Source organism: Chiloscyllium plagiosum, unplaced genomic scaffold (genome assembly GCF_037043375.1).
Source record: "Chiloscyllium plagiosum isolate Xiang-an unplaced genomic scaffold, Cpla_swu_hap1 HiC_scaffold_15, whole genome shotgun sequence".
Lineage (NCBI taxonomy): Eukaryota > Metazoa > Chordata > Chondrichthyes > Orectolobiformes > Hemiscylliidae > Chiloscyllium > Chiloscyllium plagiosum.
The window spans coordinates 23,422,256-23,443,954 of record NW_028270153.1 but is presented as its reverse complement, the minus strand read 5'-3'; the positions used below and the strand labels follow the sequence as shown (position 1 = coordinate 23,443,954).

The 21,699-nt window shown below is 40.7% G+C and overlaps 1 protein-coding gene across 11 annotated transcripts in view; it reads right to left on the bottom strand.

Annotated features, from left to right (window-relative positions):
* Positions 1–21,699, bottom strand: part of slco4a1 (solute carrier organic anion transporter family, member 4A1) — a 183,390-nt gene that overhangs the window by 70,852 nt on the left and 90,839 nt on the right. The window contains exon 1 of one of the 11 annotated variants that reach the window (XM_087994817.1): positions 19,233–19,316. The exons of 9 other annotated variants lie outside the window; for them this stretch is intronic. The gene's annotated coding sequence lies outside the window, so the exon portion shown is untranslated. Of the gene's footprint in view, positions 1–16,367; positions 16,387–19,232; positions 19,317–21,699 lie in introns of those variants that run through there. One more of the 11 variants, XM_087994818.1, reaches the window with a different exon arrangement.

The following is a 21,699-nucleotide window of genomic DNA, read 5'->3' as shown; positions in this document are numbered from 1 at the left end:
ACTGAAATGTATAAGATCCTAAATGGTATTGACAAGATGTACATGAAAATTATTGAATTGAATTTATTGTCATATGTACTGAGGCAGTGAAAAGCTTTTGTCTCGTGAGCAATACAGGCTGTTTACAGAGTTAAGCAGCATGGATAAGTAAATTATGCTTCCTTTTGTGAGTCCAGAACAAGGGGGCACTGTTTTAAAATTAGACATCATCCTTTTAAGACAGATGAGGAGGGATTGTTTTTCTCTCAGAATGTTGTGTGACATTGGAACTCTCTTCCTCAGAAGGCAGTGGAGGCAGGGTCATCAAATACTCTCAAGGAGGAGGAAGATTTTCTTGGGCATGGGAATCATACAGTTTTCGGGGTAGATGGACATGGAATTTGAAACATAAATGGATCAGTTGTGATCTTACTGAATGAGGGAACAGTTTTGAGAGAGCTGAATGTGGTCCATTGCTGCTCCTATTTTGCATGTTCATAATTGTAATATTTCCGTGGAAAGATAAGACATCTTTGGGAATCTACCCAAGTTTCACATGCCAACTTTATTAACAAAGTGTTTTCTGCCTGGCCAGTAAACAATGATGAACAATTAAAGCCAGAATTTGAAAGTTATGGAATTCCATTTACGTAATATGCCCAAAGGGAGATGATAATTACACCTGCAGTAAATTAGTCACTGAAGCTCGCAGTGGATTAAAATAATCAGAAACCTATGCCAATGTGGCTAACTTTATTGGCGGTTTCGATGTCAGGATCCAAATCGGTCTGCATAGTAGCACACGTGGGCAGCAGGAGGTGTAAACAATTCTTGCTGCCAGTGTCCAATCAATTGCTGACAGACACAAGAGCCATTCAGCCCTGCTCACGGCAACGTGGTGTACTGTTTCCTTCAATACTACTACACTTGATGGCTTCTATGGCATGATGGTAGTGTGCATATCTCTAAGCTAGGAGGACTGGGTTCAAGTCCCACTCCAGAGGTGTGCTATAAGAGGTCTGAACAGGTTGATTTTAAAAAAAAGTTAATAACTGCTGTTGGGTGGGAAGAAGTCCTCGCAGCTGAAATGCAGGCTGCACAAATCAGAGGTGATTTGATTCCAAACAGATCAAAGTTCTCATGTGTTGAGGTAACTGGTAGGTAAACAAACGAAGCTGCACTCAAAGGATATCTTCAGGTTAAATGTTGCCTGTCTGGAGATGCCCCTTCTGCCAGCAAGGTCATGGAGCCTGAGAGATGCTTTTTCCCAGATGATGAGAGGTGAAGAAGTTCAATAAACATTGCTCAGGAGGCATGGTTGGAGGTCACAGAAAAGCTGAGCAGCTCCTCAATGGTTATCTGAATGCGGGAGGCAGTGCTGCAAGCTGGTGAATGGAATTCACAACACCAAGCTCACTGCCTTGGAGGTCACAGAAATGGCCAATGACATGCGCACACGCTTCCCCCCACCCTTGCAGAATTTGCAAAAGCACCCCAAAATGGGGTGAGACAATAGGTGTCTCAATAATGCCCTGCAAACAACCAATGCACACTCTACTCAGTCCAACTGCCATACCCTCTCCATGAAAATTGGCCAGTGGCATGTCCACATCAGCTTCGGACTCTGTCACCACCACCCTGCCGCACCCTACAGCATGTTATCAATAATGCCCTCATCTTGGTCTCAAGGCTATCACTTAATGTCCCAGGCAGAGCATCCCAAGGAGAAGTTGCTCAAGCAATGCAAGTTGAACAAGCTGGGCTCCAAGCTCTAACCTAAATATTGACCACTTTTAATAGAAACGAATATCCAGATATTACCGACTTAACACCACCTTTGTATTTCTTAGCAACATTAAAAATATTTAGAAGGAAGATCAGGTTGATCAAAATGATTGGATCATCACAATCTTTCCACAGCACCGTCCCAAAACAAGTTCTGTGGTGTCAGCACAAAAACACACCAGTCACAGACTTCATTTAAAAAAAAAATCAATCTTGTCACACCCAAAAGACATGACTGTACATATAATACACATATGATGCTTATTCTCAAGTTTGTTTTTGCAGTTGTTTGACCAAGGGAACACCTTTAAACATTTTATTCTAAGACCATGTATATTTTTTGATGACATGAGCCGAATCTCTAGCTAAAGTATTGCAACATCTCCTGAAAGAATACAAATGCCACTTGTACTTTTTAAAAACATATTTTAATTATGCTTTTGGTTTCAATGTGGTTAGCACCTGAAAGGCTAATTAAAACTTTGGAGGTATATTGACTTGTGTGGCATGGTGGGCTCAGTGGTTAGCACTGCAGCCTTACAGGGCTATAGACCTCAGGTGACTGTATGTGTGCAGTTTGCATGTTCTTGTTTGTGTGGGTTTCTGACGGGTTCTCTGATTCCCTCCCACAGTCTTAAATTTGCAGGTTAGGTACATTGGCCATGCTAAATTGCCCATAGTGTTAGCCACGGGATATAGAGGGTTGTTGTGGTCTTGATGGGCTGAATGGCCTATTTCAACACTGGAAATGGGCTTTTGCTTAACCAGAAGTAAAAACCAATCTGATATTTTATTTGTTTCTTTGTGTTGTTCCAAGCAGTTGGTTCTGTCAGCAGCAGCAGTAATAGCATAAAAGATGTATCCCCACTACATCCTGGGTGAAAATCTTGTTGTTAAGATGAATCACTGATTATGACTAATGTATAGTACACAAAAAATACAGTCAATTAGCTTTAAGTATTCAATTAAGACTTCCAACCTTTTATTTGGACTTAAAACTTTTTACCTTTACTTCCCTGAACTGTTGAAGTGATCTGCTATATAAGTAACAACATATCACGAGCATTTTAAAAACCTGTCAATTCATAAAGGTTTTTACATTTGTCCAAATGATGCTTTCATTAAAGGTGTTCTGTAAGTCAACAATCAAGATTTGTGAGAATGCAACAATGTGAAAATGATTTTCCTTTGTAAAAAGTCCAAGTCAGCAAGGTCAGATCTCACAGAGTCATAGAGATGTACAGCATGAAAACAGACCATTCAGTTCAACTTGTCCATGCTGACCAGATATCCCAACCCAAATCTAGTCCCACTTGCCAGCACCCAGCCCATATCCCTCCAAACCCTTCCTATTCATATACCCATCCAGATGCCTTTTAAATGTTGAAATTGTACTACCCTCCACCACTTCCTCTTGCAGCTCATTCCATATATGTACCACCCTCTACGTGAAAAAGTTGCCCCTTAGGTCTCTTTTATATCTTTCTCCTCTCACCCTAAACCTATGCCCTCTAGTTTTGGACTCCCCCTACCCCAAGGAAGAGACTTTGACTATTTATCCTATCCACGCCCCTCATGATTTTTTAAACCTCTATAACGTCACCCCTCAGCCTCCGATGCTCCAGAGAAAACAGCCCCAGCCTATTCAACCTCTTTCTATAGCTCAAATCGTCCAAACCTGGCAACATCCTTATAAATCTCTTCTTCTAAATCTTTTCAAATTTCACAACATCCTTCCGATAGAAGGAGACCAGAATTGCATGCAATATTCCAAAAGTGGCCTAATCAATGTCCTGTACAGCCACAACATGACCTCCCAACTCCTGTACTCAATACTCTGACCAATAAACGAAAGCGTACCAAGCACCTTCTTCACTATCCTATCTACCTGCGACTCTACTTTCAAGGAACTATGAACCTGCACTCCAAGGTCTCTTTGTTCAGCAACCCTCCCTAAGACCTTACCATTAAGTGTATATGTCCTGCTAAGATTTGCTTTCTCAAAATGCAGCACCTCGCATTTATCTAAATTAAACTCCATCTGCCACTTCTCAGCTCATTGGCCCATCTGATCAAGATCTGTAATCTGAGGAAACCCTCATCACTGTCCACTATGTCTCCAATTTTGGTGTCATCTGCAAACTTACTAACTGTACCTCTTATGATCACATCCAAAGCATTTATATAAATGACAAAAAGTAGTGGAGCCAGCACTGATCCTTGTGGCACTCCACTGGTCACAGGCCTCCAGTCTGAAAAACAACCCTCCACCAACACCCTCTGTCTTCTACCTTTGAGCCAGTTCTGTATCCAAATGGCTAGTTCTCCTTGTTTTCCATGAGATCTAATCATGCTAACCAGTCTCCCATGGGGAACCTTGTCGAACGCCTTACTGAAGTCCATATAGATTATGTCCACTGCTCTGCCCTCATCAATCCTCTTTGTTACTTCTTCAAAAAAACTTAATATAATTCTTTTTGTGAAGTTTGAAAGCCTATCAAAAGAGATTCAGCTGCGTTAAAGAAACACAAGTTACTTTAAGAGACAGCATTTAGTAAATGCTTCAGAGACAAAATCATAAATTGTTGGAAAAACTCAGTAGGTCGAGCAGCATCTGTGGAGAGAGAAGAGTCAACATTTTGAGTCCAGTGGCCCTTCTTCAGAGCTCACTGTAGCTAAGAAAAAGTTGGCATATATGATAGAGAAGGGGTGAGGAGACGGGTTAAGAATAAATGATAGGTAGAGATGGTGCCCAGAGAGAGAGAAAGAGAAAAAAAAAACAGCTGGGCAGATAAAGGACTGGGTAAAGGTCACCCTATAAGGATGAATGTCTGCTAATGGGGACCATTAATAGCTACAATGGGTTTTATGTGGTAACAGCTCATGTGACGACAGGGCCTGCTGTGTGGGAGTTGGGGTAAGGAGATGGGAGGTGTTCAGACCCTAAAATCATGGAACTCAATATTAAGTTCAGAAGATTGCAGAGTTTCCAAGTGGCAAATGAGATGCTGTTTTTACCAGCTTTGGATGTGTTTAACGTACACTTTTAAAACCTGGTGCACAAAGCTGAAAAACACTTGACAAGACACCAGGTAACAGGTCACTTGCTGGCTAATGAAAAAGTATCAAAATTTTGCAATAGACACAAATATATGAGCACAATTGTCTTTTCCTCCCTGTGCAGAGTGTTAAACAATAATGAAATAGTCTTGATGAGGATAATAGAAAATATCATTGGATTGGGAAAGAATAAATAGTATAACCCCAAGATTCCCAATCACACTCCAATAGTCCTTATGGAAAACTTGTACCTTACAGGCTCACATAAGCCCCCAGAGACTCTACACATTCAGAGGACCAAATTCCACCACAGTTTTATACTGAAAATAAAAATTTTCAGTGATATTTTCTTCAGAACATATTCAAAAAGTTACATCCCTCCTAAGGGTAGAATGTAATGCCTGCCCTCTGGCAGGTTTAGAGGTAGGGGTAGGAAGGTGCTGGGTTGGGATCAAAGCACCTTCCACCTGTTGCCTCAATTAAGACCAAAGCAAGAAGGCTGCCCCCCACAACCCCTCACCAATTGTCACCCTTAATGAACAATTCATGTCTAGTTGAAAGTGTCATCCCATAACTGTTAATTTACAACCAGCAGCAGGCAGGGCCTGAGAAAGCAAACCCGGCCATGCTTGCTTATGGATTCCTGGGATGTTTTTTCTCTCACTGACAGGCGATCAATCCCTGATTGAAGGAAGAGGGAAGCAAAATGGCAAAGGGGAAGGTAACCCTGCTGAAAGCCAAATGCCTGACGGTGCCTCTCGGCATCTCTCCCCCTACATACTGACATTCACCATTCCTCCAAGCCTCAAACCTGAGTTCTATCCTAACCTCAGTCACCTGCATCCTAGATCTCCCAGTAATCCTGGGACTGTAGTTACTTTATTGGTTGGAATGATGAGCTGCTAGCCTGTTGATTGGCCAGTCGCTCTCAGGAGGCAGCTTTTCCACTCCTGGGGTCTGATAAGGCTGCTCTTGTCTCTTTATGTGCCTGACTGATGCTTACCATGGTGGGCCTTCTTTAAAGGAGGTGACATGAGGATCTCACTGGTGGAAGATGTTACCATCTAAGTTTGTTATTACTTAGATGCTGGATACCTTGGAATGAAAGGTAACAAGGAAAAGAGGTGTTGGGAACCATTTAGATGACTGGATTAGAATGTATGTCAAGAACAGCTAACACAGAGGGGTGTATTCAAATAGTGTAGTAAGCTCTGTGTGGAGAAATAAGAAATGTCTTCAGAACAATATAAAAACAGAAAGTGGCTGGAGAAAATGAGCAAGTCCGACAATATCTGTGGAGATAGATGGAAACAGAGATAAGCATAGATTTATTAAGGGATGATTGTTTTAAGCTAACTTGCTGGAGGACAGTGCCAAGTTCGTGAAGTAGTTGGATAAGTGGCAGATGGTTAAATGTGGAGAACTGAGGTAGCACTTTAATATGAAGAACATGGAGAAACAGTGTAAGATAAAGAGTACCTGAAATAACTGCACAGAGGCTGGTATCCTGTCAAGTCACCCTTTATGTACATGTGCAGAGTACACTGGCTCTGACAGTGGAATAAGGAGATGCTCTGAATCTCCTGTTTACACCCGTAATCCAGGGATCCCTGATAGGCCTAGATAAACAACCCCAATCAAGGATCTCGTTGTCAATGAGATCTACCTGGTGCTCATTCCAATCACTATATCACTATTCCAAGAGGTGTGCAGGAACAGAGAGACCTGGGGGTATATGTGCATAAGTCATGAAAGGTGGCAGGGCAGGTAGAAAGTACTATTTATGAAGCACACAGTATTCTAAGTTTAGTATGGGTGTAGTCCCATAGTCCCAGAGAAACACAGGGGCTCTCTCTCATTAGAGAAAGGGATGGCTGATAGTGGCTTAACCTAAGGGGAGACTACAGTTCACATTGTGGCTAAGACCAATACAGTGGGCACTGCTTCCAGAAGCTGAGCACAATGCCAGAGTGTGGGAGCAAGCTACAGACATAAGAACAAAGAAGACCTTCACATGGAGCATAATTGATTGTGACAGTAACCAATGAACTAAAGGTCAACATTCCTTTGATGTGCTCCCAGCTCAGTATATTTGACTTAATTCCTTCATGATTACTGTGGCATGTGAACATGTGACTCTTGTTATTAGTTGCAGTCTCGTTGTTTGGCACAATCCTCAATACTTGGCAAATCCTCCCTTTCTGCATGGTGGTGAGCCACACCCTGCAGGCACTCTTTCTACAGGAAGATACCAAATCACTCAGATACATATAGAAGAAAATAAAAACACTGCAATTTAAGACAGATTGAACAAAAGATTCATGAAAAAAAACTCTTGGGCCACAGAGAGGGGGAGGAGCAACAGCAGCAGACTGCAAACCACAAACGAGAAGGTTTATTAAAGGAGCACCACTAACATGAAAAGCAGATCAAATTCAATCACTGTGGCTGTGGCTCATCCATTCCAGACCCATCCATCAAATTGGTGTTTTATGAATCAAACAGTTAGCTGGTCAGTGATGGCTTCCTCAGCATCTTTCAGGGGTAATTCCCATCTTCTGGAGCTGGTTCTATGAGACTACACATAATGAAACCTAGAATACGGTGTGCTTGAGAGGCTGGTAGCTTTGCAGTTCCAGTAGCATTACCCAGTGAAGTGGCCATTGCTATTTGTTCATTGCTTGTTGAACAATGGAAGAAACGTAGGTAAGCAGGATTGCTGGGGCCTGTAAGGGAGTGTGTGGCATGTGTTTAAGGGGAAGGTAGCAGATATTTATACTTGAACAACCCTACTGTCCGAGAAGGTGGGGTCCCTTCCCCATCAGACTACATGACATGGCCCCCAACAGGAAGTCCTTGTTTAAAGTTATTCTCCTGAAAAACACTAAGAGAAATGACTTTAACTGAAACCTGGGTTTCCACATGAATCAATGATAAACCTGGATTTAGGCTCTGTTCAGCCATCCTGGTCAGAGAAAGACACTGTAATATTATACTTTACATTGTTAAATTCTTACATTGGTAAATGGAGTAATTTTTAAAAACAGAATAAAACCAAAACAACGATGTAACTGTTTACTTAAATGACCTCCTGTTCACCAGTATTCCTACTTCCCATGCCCTGATACACCTGGTCATTGAAAAAACTTCCCTTTCTGGACCTTTCAGTTTGTAGTCTCTGTAGCCTATAGCCACATCATAGACACTGCTGATAGTTTGTTTGGGAGAGGCTTCAGGACCCCCTCTTATTGGTTGATGCCAGCTCTAGGATCTGCTTGGACACAGTGGAACAGCTTCTTTTGGCTGGTTTCAGGGCCTAGACCACCTCCTGCTCCTGGCTGCAATGACTGAGATGTGCAGGGGAGAAGAAGCTACAACTCAAACAGGCAGCCCAGAGCCTGATGTGTAGGGGTTCCCTGGTGCAGACCTCAAGGACCAGTATCTAACACTCCACTCTCACACGGTCAGTGACAGGAGAGACCCGAAGCTAGAAACACAAGACTGGGAGAAGCCACCAGTCAGAAGGTGAAGCATCAGAAAGAAGCCAAACATTGGAAAGTAGGCCATGGGAGTGATCTCAAATCAGCACGGTGGGCGGCACGGTGGCACAGTGGTTAGCACTGCTGCCTCACAGCACCAGAGACCCGGGTTCAATTCCCGCCTCAGGCGACTGACTGTGTGGAGTTTGCACATTCTCCCCATGTCTGCGTGGGTTTCCTCCGGGTGCTCCGGTTTCCTCCCACAGTCCAAAGATGTGCAGGTCAGGTGAATTGGCCATGCTAAATTGCCCATAGTGTTAGGTAAGGGGTAAAGGTAGGGGTATGGGTGGGTTGCGCTTCGGCGGGGCAGTGTGGACTTGTTGGGCTGAAGGGCCTGTTTCCACACTGTAAGTAATCTAATCTAATCTAAAAGCAAGTTAGAGAGTTGCAAAGGCCGAGTCAAAATAGCATCAATTATAATGAATCTCGCAATGCCTTCAATGAGATTCATGACTGATGTTAAAGTGAAGTAAAGATAAAACAGGCAACTTTAAACAAGGACTAGTTGCATCCTATCAGTGGCGGTGGGATGATGCTGCTACATGGGTACTCAAGAATGTCAACTGGCCTCAGGCAGCAAGATGGCTACCTACTAATCATGCTCCATACTTATTCGGGACAGCAAGTTGGGAAAGTGATCAGTAAAGAGGCCATTGTGAGATTTATAAAGATAAGGATTTTAAATTGTAGCTTATGAAATTTTGATAGAATACGTAGGGAGAAACCTTTCATACTGGAGGATCAATAACAAGAGGACATGGAATTAAGATAAATGCCAAAAGCATGAGTCTATTTTAATAGCTGTATCAATTTAATATGTGAACTAGAAACAGATATTGGCTATTCGGCCTCTTGAGCCTTCATGAGAAACAGCGCATTGCTGGAAGGGACTGTCGATCCTGATTCAGATAACTTTAACAAATTACTTCACACTTGAAAGAGAAATAATTTCAGGACTGTCGGAAAAGAGTGTGCAAGTGAGACTACTTGGATAGGCCTTTCAAAGAGTTGGCCTGGGCACCAAAGGCCTAGGCATTATAGGCCTAAAGACCACCTAAAGTTCTGCACTGTTTTATGCTTTGGTTACCAGCCAATGGAACGTATTGATGATAGGATAAATGGAACACACAATGGGGTACTGAGCAAGAGTTGGTGTGCAATAAAATGTGAGTGCTCCTTTGGAATATTAAGGATAGAAGGACATTGGGAAAGTCAGATTTTGACTGAATTAAAAATCACAAGAGGATTTCAATGGCAGATGGCCTATGACAAGAGGAAAGGCAGACAATATAATGAAACATAAGTGTAGGTTGTCTTTATGAAGGTTTCAAAGTCCGATACTAAATATGAAATCAAACATGACCCCAAGCTTACAGTCTGGGTTAAGTCTGAGGCACTGATCAGGAAATAGTAGTGCAGAAGAGGGCATAATGTGTAGTTGGAGTTTATCACGAGGATCAAGACTATGTTTAATCTTCCCAAATGTTTAGGTGAAAGAAGTTAAATATGAACCAAAGTAAATATCTAATATGCAATTGGACAACAGATATAGTGGGCAGAGGCATGTCGTTAGTGAGAAAGAACTAGGAAGCACATACATTAAAAAAAAGCTGAATCGATATTTATTGCCAAGAACACACATATAAACATGGAAGAAGAATAGATTATAGAATGAACCTTGAGTGCCCCCTGAGCTGATAGCATAGATCTGTAGTTTGCAAAGATTGAGAGAGATCTTTGGCTAAAATTAGACTGGAACAGTGGAACCAAGCCAAGACAGTGATAAGGAGTCAAATTGACCAGAAAGAAAAAGAGAGAATCAGCACAGAATGGTTACAGCACAGACAATGGCTTTTCAACCAATTGAGCCTGTGCTTGCTATCTACAATAATATTTCACGAGTCTACTAATTTAATAAGCTTCTATTCTTTGCAACAATAAATTAAATAATTGAATGCCGACCTGGGACATGTTGTCATTAAACCCAACAGTAATCCTATTTTGCTAATGAACACATTTTGCTGTTTTTGTTTGAGGTCTACTTTTGTAGACCTGGAAGAGGCTAGTTTTAGCATCATTCTTTCACTTGTAGACGAATCATAAATTGAAACTTTAAGATCTGTTGATAGCTGCAGGAAACTTAATAGAAATAGATTAATTTCATAAATAAGCTTCAGTGGTATGTACCATGATGGTGAAAAAGACTGATTCATTGCCTTCATCACTGTCCACTGTGGCTTAGTTGGAACTGCTCTGAATGCCAAGATTAAGTCCCATTCCAGGGCTTGAGTATTTAAAGAAGATCAACAGTGACAATTCTGTATTGTACTAAGGGAGGGATGCATTGCAAGAGGTGGCATCTTTCAGATGAGCTGCTGAAAAGTTAAGCCAGACTTGCTTGTTCATGTGAATGTAAATGACCCCGTGGCATTATTTCAAAGAAAATTAGTGCAGTTCTGAGCAATATTTATCCCTCAGACAACATTGCAAAAACAGATTGTGGTCAGTTTCATCTTGTTAACTAGAAACATGGGTGAAATATGAGTGTTAGTCTGTGGAGCTGATAAAACCAAAAGCAGAAGCATCAATAGCTAATTAGTTCTCTAAGTGCTATCAATAAAACAAGCCAAATGTCTGTCAGTACCATGCATACCCACAAACAGTTAATGGATGTGTCAAGGTTTTTATTTACTTTCAACTGCCAATGTTTTTGAGTAATTAGTGGGAACAAAGGTCACACCCACTTTTCTTTCCCAATCCTAAGAAGTTTGGCTTCTAAGCAAAGCACCGCCCATTGTTGTTTTGGTAAATTCAGATGTTAAAGTCCAAGTTACTCAAATTTCCCGAAGTTCATTCGTGACCAAAGTAAACCATATACAGTTCTTTTATAGTCACGCAGCAAAATCCCAATAAGCACAATCTAAGAGGTTCACCCACAGATTCATGGAGCTTTGAGATAACAAAGGGGGCTCCTACAAACACACTCTGTCACAAGAATGTAAGATGAAAACAAGTAAAATTGAAAATATGCGAACTAAAATCCTTATTCAATTTGTTCACACCTGACCCTATAAAAATTAATTGAAAAATATTAGCTCCAGCAGATTTCTAATGACCTTGATCTTTAGTGTGTTGTCTTTGGACAAGTGCAATGTTCATGTCCTGAATTCCAAATTACCACGTGCATCAAATTTTCAGATTTAGTCATCTGTCAGTGTGAATTGTTGACTAGTTCACCAGCACCAGAGTTTTGTGCTATCTAAATTTGATTTGTCATGATTTTGCTCCATAATAAAAACAAAATGAAATTAAATATTGCATCATCGTAGCATTTTCTTTATTATCCAAATGTTATTCCTTTTGGCCCTGCATGATGAACTCTTTTGTTGCATATTCCCTCTCTCCTTCCACTCTGTCAAGTCTCTGAGTTTCTCAGACCTTCCAGTTAGGTGCAATTTCAATATACCAAATTTCTCTCATGTTAGCATTTCTGTCCTAGGCCTTTTAAAATATTCCAGTGAAGTGTTATGCAAACTGGAGGGACAGCACCTTACTTTCCATGTAAACACATTGCAGCCTTCAGGACTCAACAGTGAGTTCAGAAACTTCAGACCATGAACACTGCCCCATTTTGTTAAGCCCCTCCCCCCATGTCTCATTTGCATTGATTTGGTCTCAGCTGAGTTGACTTATCTTCTGCTATTAATGCCTACTTTTGACACTTACTCTCAATATATATCCCTCCTCCAGTCACATTAGCACTATCTATTCTGCTTACTCCTCTTCCCCTTTTGTGAGCAGCGTAAAAAAACATTTTTCATCCCCCTTCAATATAAAAAAAAAGTCAAATTGGACTGGAAATGTAAACGCAGTTTCTCTCTCCACAGAAGCTGCCAGATTTGCTGAGTTTCTCCAGCACTTTGCTTGTTTTTTTTAAAATTTTCAGATCTTTGGCATCCACAGTCATTTGCTTCCACCATCATGATTCTTGCCTTTGTTCAGTTGTCCACGTTTCCCCATTTAACCTGCTTGAAACCTATTAGATTTCTACCAATTCACAGTTCGGATGAAGAATCATTGATCTGAAAGTTTGGGCTGAATTTTACCTGAAATTGGCTGTGTGTCAATTTAGGTGAGTTTCCAGCAGAGTTTCCCTCCACAAATCTGAGCAAATTTGCTCATCAAATGCATTTCATTATCCTACACACCATGTCCCTGTGGCTCAATGCTTGACCTATTCTCCCACTCGCCGCAGATGGAGGTCTGGCTGTTGTGGGAACCTGATGGGAAGTGTGCTAAAGGCACCTTCATATATGCACCCAGTCAAGTGCTGGCAGTCTGCAGCTGCCTTGCATGGTTCATGTAATATTGCTCCGGACGTGTTGGGTAGAGGCAAATTAGAACTTGCTTTGCTAACAGGAACCTGGAGATCCTTGTGAATGGAGGTTGCATTCACTTTCTTGCCCATGCAGTGTGCCTGGAAATGCTGGTAACTGAGGAGGACCAGTACTGCAGGCAGTGGAGAGCTGGAGTTGGCATGCTACTGCTTCAACCTCCATGTTGGGAATTGTCACCAATGAGTTGGATGGAAAAATGGAAAGTCTGCACCTCGGTCAGGTGAGATGATGTCAAAATGTGCATTCGGCCTTTTGTCACTTGCTCGGAAGAATCTTGTCTCGCAGTTCAACACTTTGTCGGAAAGATGAACATTTTGCTCTTAACGTCAGGCAGCTCCTCACTGGCCAACTCACATCATTCTCCCAATTTTCCCACAATCCTTCAGAAGCTGTGAATATTCTACCTGTAAACTCCATTTCTCATGCCTCTGATGGCACATGAGAAGTTGAGTATTTACAGCATTTAAGATTTCTTTTAGATTTCCAGCATTCACACTATTTTGTTCTTGCCTAACTATGAGGCACATCAGAAGCCCAGAAATAATTGCAACACATGTACATGTGCCAATTTAAAGCAGCCACCTTGTCATCATTTTACTCCAGTTTGGCATCAAATGCAGGGCAGTAGCATGATTGGGGACAAAATAATTCCAGTATTTCAAGGGCAGATCTATTTTGATACACAGATATTCTGGAATACTGAACGTAGAACTTTTAAACATTTTTAAGGCAGAGGTAGATAGATTCTTGATTACCGGTGGGATGAAAAATTATTGGGATATCCAGGAATGTAGAATTGAGGTGAAAATCAAAATGGCAGAGCAGGCACGAAGGGTTCACGTTTGTACGTAGAATATGGACTCTGGTTGGCTCACAACTGGAGTCTTGAATAATGACAAATCACTTGATGTACTGCTGGGGGCAGTATGGAGCCAGACAACAATGCCTTTCCCCAGTAACAGAAGAAAGAAATCGATTGGTGATGCCAAAAGCGATAAGCCTAGAAATGGCTCGGGTTGTCAGCAACAGGAATAGTATGCCTAGCTCCTGTGCTCTATGGTAGAGGTGCATTAGTGACCTAACCAGGTTGGGAAAGGAAGTATAGAATTTATTTTCATTCAAGGGTTATGGACATCAGTAACTAAGTAATGGCTAAGTACTGAGAAGGTAGTGGTAAACTGCCTGTTTGAATGAGAACAATCCACGTTATTTTGGCCCTTTTATCGGAAATTGTAGGAGTTAAGTACAACTGAGTCTTGCTAGGCCATTTCAAAAGGCACAAAGCCAACTACATTCTTGTAGGTCTGAAGTCACAGGTAAGGCAGATCAGGTGAGAATGACACATTTTCCTTCCCCAAAAGCGCATCAGCAAACCAGACGGATTTTCCTACTGATTACACAACTTCCTCCCCTCTTTATCTGCCTATCACGTCTACCCTAGTATTTCCTCCAACCACTCACCTTAAAAATATAACCATTTACTTTCTATAGAACACCCATCTATCCACCTACCACAAACATCACTTTTACATAATTTGATGCCTCCCCCTCATTGTCAACTGCAGCAAATGCACTCCATCTATCAGGTAAATACAAATATGCCTTTCCTGTGATTCTGAAATCTCTTGTTCCCCTTCCTTCAGAAGGTGATGGGAGCTAAGAGCAAGGATATGGAAATGATCCTCCACGGATTTCTGTTGACAACTGCACATTGGTCTGCATTGGAGATCAGAGGTGTCTCAAGATAGATGGGAAGCTTCCAGCTACTTGGTAATAACATTTGACATTGGTTAGGACTATGTTCTCTGGACTTTGAAAGAATGAGGGTGATCTACAGGAATTTGTAAAATTCCAGTTGCACAAATAGGATTAACACAGGAAGAATGTTCCTAATGACCAACGAGTCCAGAACTAGGTGTCACAATCTAAGATGTCACCATAGGCCACCAGATCAAAAGGCTGCTCTCTCAGTAGAGAGAGAGAGATGACTCGTGGCAATTTAATCTGAGGGTCACCACACCTCAAGCGAGGTGAGATGTCGAGAAGGAGAGTCAGGAATTGAATCCACATTGTTGGTATCACTCTGCATCTCAAACCAGCCATCTAGCCAATGAGCAAACCAAATCCCCACAGCCTTATGGTCATTGTCTAAGGATATAGGGTGGTTAATTTAGGACTGAGATGAGGAGAAATTTATTCACCCAGGGAGTGATGAGCCTGTGGAGTTTTCTGCCACAAAGCAGGTGAGGCTAAAACATTGAATGTTTTTCAAGAAGGAGTTAGGTATAATTATGAGAGCTAAAGGATCAATGGTTTGGGGAGAAAGTGGGAGCAGGGTAGAGAGTTTGATGATCAGCCTTGATGATATGAATGGTGGGGCAGGGCCAAATGACCGACTCCCACTCCTACATTTTATGTTTCTATTTCCCAAATGTCATACAATAAGCAATAATTTTGACATGATTTCAAATATCAATTGAAACACGATCATATAGATAAGCAGCAACATTCTTACCTAGCCAATAATTTCTTTCCTCACCAGAGCTTTTCATGTAAATATTTGCTGGATGATGCAAAGGGGATTGTACTCTCTGTAGATGCACCATTATTAGATTCAAGTATTATGGACCAGACCAATCACCTTCAAACATAACATGGAGATAGCCTAGACCCCAACTTTTACCTTATTTAAAGGCAAGCGTAAGGTGCTGTGTTCGAGATAGAATTCAATTGGTTACACTATTCGGCTTGAAGCAAAACACACTTTATTCTTATCCTACAGTTACAATTGTCCTTTCTTTTGTTTGTATTTTATTAACTTAAATCTATTGAAAAAAATCAATTGAATAGTAGATTATTTCACTACTAAGCAGTGACTGTTTCAGAATAGCAACATGCTATAAACATACCCTTGTCAAATGCAAATTCAGTAAAACAGACTATCTCACATGCGATTCTGACAACAGGAAGAAAACCCAAGCTTTTAGCTGTAACAGAGAGAAAGATGTATCAGCTTCCACAACCAGCTTCAAAAGCCCAGCAACTGCCGAAGCTTAACTAAAACCCTGGTTCTATGGTAGTCTGTCTCCACCCATTCATGCTGATTCTATTGTCCCAACTTAAAAAAAAACCAAGTCCTCAAAAGATGTTTATTAGCTTGGTGGAGACAGTTCTACACCTATGGCTCTTCAAAAAAGACCAGGATAAAATATGCCTCTTAAAACGATTATATTGTCACACAAGTTTATAGTGCATTTGCTTAGATATGCAGAGTTTGGTGGGTTCAGTTAAACTGCTGTTAGGACGTCCTCTAATGGCTCTCACTTTACAATTGAGTAAAATCAGATAGCAATAGAAGGGAACAGCTGTAGAGAATCCATGTCAGAGGCTGCAGTCTCTCCAAGCTCTAATTCGGGATAAGGGGAGGCATTGACTTAGAGGGAATGTCACTGGACTGTTGATCCAGGTAATGCTGTGGGGACCGGGGATGGCAGATGATGGAATTTAAATTTTAAACAAACCTGGGATTTGATAACTATGAATTGATTGTCAGAAAGATCCTTTTGGTTCATTAATGTCCTTTAGGGAAGGAAACTGCCATCCTTACCTGGTCTGGACAATATGTGACTCCACAGCAATGTGGTTGACTCTGAACTCCTTTCTTAGATGGGCAATAAATCCTGACCTAGCCAGCAATGCTCTCATCCTGTGAACAAATTTTAAAAAATGTTTGAAAGCTAGAAAACACATGCTGAGTGGAAGGAGGACAAGGATATATTAAAGAGAATGATGTACCAATGAGCTCTCTGTCCGTGACTACAGATAGGAAGGAGGTTCTTCAGTTTCTGTCACATTGTCCATTAGTCAGTACCTGTTGTTCTGCTTGCTTTCATAATGATTAAATCTATCCCTACTAGTTGGAACAGTCTTTATGAAAGTCCATTTGGGGTACAAAATACAGAGGCTGTTCACAAAGTTCATCACATTAATCAGAGCAGTGACTTATGTAACCTCCTCTACTTCAGCTGAACCATACAGGATTGCTAGCAACAAGAGGAGTAAAGCTGTGTCATTGCACAAGGGTCTGCAGGTATGACCGTGTGATGATTTAGCAGAATCACAAAATTTGTCACTTTCCCTGTGTTGTCCATTCATGGTTGCAAGTTGCTTTTTCAGTTACTTGATGATGTGATGGACAGGATTCACTGTGAGACAGGAGGGGTGGTGTGGTATAGAATGAATGGTTGGTTAGCATTCAGACTGCTTCATGTTAGTGAGATGAGGGTGTGAGGATGGGGTTCAGGGACGTTGCTGAGTGTGGCCTTTTAGATGGAATAGGTGATGGCAACTAACTGAACATTACAGATATGAGAACCAATGTGAGTAGCAGGCGCTGTAACAGCATTCCTCCCCTTTCTCTTTGGAACCATCCACAAATGATGTCTATTGCTCTTCCTTCAGCTCCCACACTTTCTGTTCAAGAGCACAGCAATTCGCAATGAATTTTTAGATCCCTAATGCTAAAGTACTCCTCCAGAATTATCTTGGCACCTTGAGCAGGCTGATGATTGAGTTAGTATCACAGCTTGGTTGGAGTCAGCTTGATTATCACCATCCAAGCTTGAAGGGGTTAACCTTTATCTAGTAATCGCTACTTAAATCTGCTTCCAGGTTCATCACGTTGAGGAACCATGGAGTGAAAGCAACATGACATCTTCCTAAGCATTTGGTGCACAATTGCAAAAACCTTTCCAAGTGGTTACACATCATTTGCACACTGAAACCTCTTTCTTCTGATAATCACTTTGATCCTTGCTCAAGGTCCAAACTAAGGTTGGAAAAGTGCCACCCATCCTGACTGGAATCTCAAAATGTCCAAAATGCATAAAGTAACAAGCAGTCAGCATAGTTCCTCAGGGAAAGGTAAAAAAACAACTCTGAGCAGTGAGTGTTTTCCCTGATCTTAATAAACCTCACAAGTTTGTGGTTGTGCCTTGGTTACAAGTTTCAGGAAGTACAAGAAACGAGTCCAAAAATAATTACATATGAAATAATGTCAGTATATTACTAAATTGGACCATTTTAAATTGGTCACTCCTCTCCCCAAATAGGACTACGTATAGCCTGTCTAAACAACCAGAGTTAAAATCAGCAGGTTAGTGCTGACTTCTGGAGACTGCTGCCCCTTTTTTTTTAACCAAGCCCTGCTTCTCAATAACACCGGAATGCATACAGCCTCCCATATTAAAACTATGTCCCTTGTGTACCTTTCACAACAGGTAGCCTGTGAAATTTTGCCAATCATATCTCAAAACCATGTGATAAAAATACCGAGAATGTAATTATTCCTTCCATTACAACAGTGACACAGTTCAAAAGAAGTTCAAAGATTGTAAGAGTCTTGAGACATTCAATGGTCATGATATATTATATATACATATATATATACACATATAGGTATGTATATGTGGTCCTTCTTATTAACTTTGTAAATTGAAATTATAAAGGTCCCGAATATATAAAGATCAAAAGAGGGATATTTGCAATGTTATAAAAAGGACCCTGAGATCACAAATTAAAATTCAAAAGATTACAAAATTTAGCAAAGGAGGGTGATCTAGTTGCTTTGAAAATATTTTAGAGATGTAATGTCTCACTTTAAAATAAAGGTCAATAATTTAGACATTTATTCTCACAGCTCCTATTTTTTGAAGCATTAGAAAACTAAGCCGAGAGTACGGTAGGTAGGATGGTAAAGTCAATATTAAGCTGGTAGTGTGAATCTTACTTTATTATTAGTAGGGAAAAGAAGGCTTGAAGTGTCAGATATACACAAAACAGGCACTGGATAGTTTACATGTGGAACAAGGGACCCAACGCCTGTTCTATGTCCTTTGTGGATTATTGATTTGCCCGAAAGGAAGCCAAAGTAGGTTATAAACAGCCAGCCAGGATTTGACTGACAAGTGCAAGATTAAATTGTGCAGTAAAAATTCAGCTCCCTTCCATATCCAATACATTGTACATTTAATGTCACCAAGGAACTAAATCTACACTGTTCCTTGCCTTTGTCTTGTCACTCCCCTTTTACCATGAGTAAGTAACATTATCTTTCAATTTAACAAAACCAAAATTTTTATCGTTGTATTGTCCTCAGAAGATTTACAATGGAGTCACTTTATAACACTAACACAACTCGATAAAATCAAACACTGCGCAATAATCTCAGAGACAGAGTTTTAAATAAAATTCTTAGTGTTGTCTTAAAATCGATATTAATTTAGCAAGGTTAAGTCAGACTGTTCAGTTAAAACTAAAACAATCACATAATTGAACACAGATTAAGCAGAACAAAAGCAGTCACAACATCACAAATCTATTACAGTCAGTACTGGAAGTAAGTATTTTTGTAAAAAGTAACTATTAGCAGTGCTCCTTACATAGTCTAAGAGAATGGCTGCTGTGCACTTACCATAAGCTTAAGAAACACAGAACTTATGGTTCCACCTTGCAGACTTTTAAATCGACATGGTCAAGCATGTGAGGTTTGAGTCACTCCAGCATTTTGGTATTGGCCTTCTGCAGACTCTGCCAAGTATTGGCTAATGAGAACTAGCTTTTTTGGAATCCAAGAACACTTCTTTAGAAAAGCAGTGTTGAATTTGGCCCATACATTATATTTCCTTTCTGTGTTGTTAACAAAATTGCAGTCAGTGTTGCCAAACCCTTCAGTATTTTATTCCTCCTCCAGACAGAATTGTTTACTATTGAAAATTTGCAGATTGAACAGTTAAGTGACAAGTGAATTCTAAACAAAAATGGGTGAAGCACTTTGGCAGAAAAACAGATTTAACCTTAAATAATTGAGTATGATAAGCAAAAGGATCCAGAGACAAGCAAAATGATCATGTAAAGCAGCATTCTAGGACTCGGAATCAACTAAGACACTAGCAAAACACTGGAATTTATTACTAGGGCTATAGAATTGAAAAGTAGCAATAATATGTTAAATTTGTGTCGAACTTTGGTCATGATTTACTAAGAGTGTTGTGTGCAGTTCTGGTCTCCGCACTATTAAAATGATAAGGAAGCTCTGGAAAAAGTATGACAAATAATATTTACAATGATGATATTCAAACAAAAATTACAGCTATTTGGAAAGGTTGAACAGATTGGATTTTTTTAAAAGCGAAGATTGAGAGGGGACCTGACATTATGAATCGGTTGGATGTGGTAGATATGGAAAGAAAGTTTTCCATTCGTAAGAAAATCTAGAACTATGAGACATAAATACAAAAGAGTAACTAATGAATCCAACAGGTAAATAAGCAGGGAATGGTTAGAATGTTGGGCTCACCACAAGAAGTGGTCGAGAGCTGCAGCTAAGATGCTTTCAAAAGGAAACCAGACACTGACATGAGGAAACCAAATGCAAATATAAGGTGAAAGGTTGGAATGGGTGGATTCTAATGTGGAGTGTAAGTATTAGACCAAAGTAATTGGATGTAATCTGTTTCTGTTATATTTTATGCAATACACCCTGACTTCTGACCCCATTTCTCGCATCCCAATTTTTCACCAGTCCCTTCCGAAGGCTAAGGCTGGTTTGGGTCATAACTGTGTACCCTAGATTCCTGAGCTGGTTGGCTCCATTAAGGGACATGTATGTCAATGCATCTTTTAAAACATTTGTTTATGGCACTTCAGAGCTGTCATGAATGATGGTCTGGATGAGGGACTATTTTGAAAGGTACATTTAAAATGTCTTAGCTGTGCTCCATAATGAGGTAACATCTGCCATCTACCACACTCCCCCATGGCTCCTCATATCCTCCACACCAAGTAATGGACCTCAATATTCACACATATGGCCCCACAAATCCTCTATGCCAAGTTATTTTCTATTCAGTCGAGGAATGTGGTTGCCACTGCTCAGACCAGCATTTATTGTCCATCCTCGATTGCCCTTGAGTTGTTGGAAGTAAGTATCCTTCTTGAATCGCTGCTGGGTTCATAGACATCACACTTGATTACACCTTTATGTCAAAGGCTATCACTCTTACTTCCCCTCTGGAGTTCATATCTTTTGTCAATGTCAGGACAGAGGCTTTGAGGGGGTCACGCGCTGAGTGGGCTAGGCAGCACCTATATTAGTGAGCAGGTTATCTCTTTGCAAATTACCCAATAGCACTGTGAATGACACCTTCCATTATTTTGCTGATTCCTGAGGTGATAATTGGCCAGGTTGGACTTGCCTTCTGTGCACAGAACATACCTGGGCTATATTCCATATTACCAGATAGATGGTGGTATTGTTGCCATAATGAAACAGCTCAGATGGGGGCATGGCCAGTTCTGGAGGACAAATCTTTAGCACTATTCCACAATGTTGTTAGTATCCGTTGCCTTCAGCTTTTTCTTGATACCATGTGAAGTGGTTATCAATTAGCTAAAGGCTGGAATCTGTGATGCTGAGGACTTGAAAAGGAGGCTGAGATGAATTATCCTTCTGGCATCCTTCTGGCCTTTAAATGATTCAGTTTTGTCTTTTGCATTGATGAGTTGGGCTTCCTCAACAGTAACAAAGAGGATATCTGTGGAATATCTCCCGCTACTGATTTATTTGGCTATTTACCATCATCATGTCTAGATGAGGCAGGACTACAGAACTCAGATCTGATCTCTTGCTTGTGGGATTAAGCAGCCTTATAAGATGTTCTTTGTGTGGTTTGGGTATGAAAGTAATCCTGTGTTCTGGCTTGACCAGTTTGCTATCTCATGTTTAGGTTTTCTTGCACACATTTCAACTGATGTCATGAGACATCATGGGGTTTGAACTCAATGTTGAAGATTCCTAGGGCAATTCTCTCCTAAATATATACAAGTGCCACTACTTCAGGTGGGTTTATCCTGTTTGTGGGACAAGATATACCCAGGAA